This window comes from Propithecus coquereli, unplaced genomic scaffold (genome assembly GCF_000956105.1).
Source record: "Propithecus coquereli isolate 6110/MARCELLA unplaced genomic scaffold, Pcoq_1.0 Scaffold92, whole genome shotgun sequence".
NCBI classification, from domain to species: Eukaryota; Metazoa; Chordata; class Mammalia; order Primates; family Indriidae; genus Propithecus; species Propithecus coquereli.
Window position 1 is genome coordinate 6,672,240 of NW_012155507.1, and position 1,903 is coordinate 6,674,142.

Genomic DNA, 1,903 nt, shown 5'->3' on the forward strand with positions numbered 1-1,903 from the left:
GGTATCTCCAAATTCTTTTCCACAGAGGTTGCACTAATTTGCAGTCCCACAAGCAGTGTAAGAGTGTTCCTGTCTCTTCACATCCTTGCCAGCATTTGTTGTTTTGGGATTTTTTGATAGAGGCCAATCTCACTGGGGTTAGGTGATATCTCATTGTGGTTTTGATGTGCGTTTCTCTAATGATTAGAGATGTTGAGCATTTTTTTATATGTTTGCTGGCCATTATTCTGTTGTCTTTTGAAAAGCTTCTAATTAAAAATATATTAGAGCATCTCTTGTGCTTCCTCTGTGACCATAAGTTACTTAGATGAGCAATGGTGAATGTAAAAATATATAGGTAATTATATTCTGGGTTGACAGTGTTTCATTACTTTAAAAGTATGAGTTTATTGATATCTGGCTAACGTTTCTGACAAAACTTATGCTATAAATATTATGTTTGTTTCTCTGTATATAATGTCTTTTTCTCTTGCTGCACTAAATTTCCATAGTTGTGTCATTTCAGGAATGTTGCAAAAATGGAATCACATAGTATATAACATTTTGTGATTGGCTTTTTGCACTACATATAATTCCCCAAGATTAATCTAAGTTCTTGCATGTATCAAGAGCTCATTCCTGTTTATTACTGAGTAGTTTTCCATGTTGTAGAGGTATAACAGTTTATTTAACCATTCACTAATTGAAGGACATTTGAGCTGATTGTATTTTTGACAACTGCAAATAAAGCTACTCTCAGCAATCATCTACAAAATTTTGTGTGAATCCACATAAGTGTTCCTTTCTCTGGGATAGATACCCAAGAGTGCAATTTCTGGGTCATACGGTATTTGAATGAATAGTTTTTCTCAGAAATGGCCAAACGATTTTTCAGAGTTTCTGTACTATTTTTATATGTTCCCACCAACAATGTATCAGTTATCTAGTGGCACTGTATCATCATGAGGATTTCATGTTGTCAGAATTTTTAATTTTAGCTATTCTAGTAAGTTTGTGGTTTTAATTTGCACTTCCCTGATGGCTAATGATGTTGAACACATATCCATATTTTTTTTGCCATCTGCATATCCTCTTCAGTAAAATGTTTCTTCATATATTTTGCCTATTTTCTAACAAGATTGTTTGTTTTCTGCTGTTAAATTTTAAGAATTCTTTATATATTCTACATGCCAGTCCTTTGAAAAATATGCAGCATGCAAATATTTTCTTCCAATGTGTAGTTTGTGTTTACATCCTCTTATTAGGGCCTTTGGAAGAACAAGTCTTTAATTTTGATGAAGTCAAATTTGTGAGTTTTTCTTTTATAGAATGTTCTTTTCATGAGTGTCAAATCTAGGAATTCTTTTGCCTAGATCTAGATCCTGAAATTTCCATCCTATTTTTTTCCCTAAAAATCTTATGTTTTACATTTACATATTTGGTCCATTTTGAGAAAATTTTTGTATAATGTGTGAGACTTAAGGGGAAATCTATATATTGTTTTGCCTATGTATGTTCAATTGCTCCAACAGAATTTCCTGAAAAGACTATCTTTTCTCTATTGAATTGCTTTCAAATCAGTTGGGCATATATGTGGGTCTGTTTCCAGGTTCTCTGTTCTATTCCATTGACACATGTGTGTTGCCCTTTATCAATATCACAGTCTTAATTACTATAGCTATATAATGCCTTGACATTTGGCATACTAGATCCTTTCAATTTCTTTTCTTTCAAATTTGCCTTATTTATTCCCGTTTTTTTGCCTTCTAATACAAATTTTAGGCTAACTCATCTATATTCATAAAAAATCTTGCTGGGATTTTGATAGGAATTGTACTAACCTGCCGATGTTGGGTCTTTTAATCCATTAATTTGGTAAACCTATTTATTTACTTGTTTGATTTGTCAGTGTTTTATCATTTTC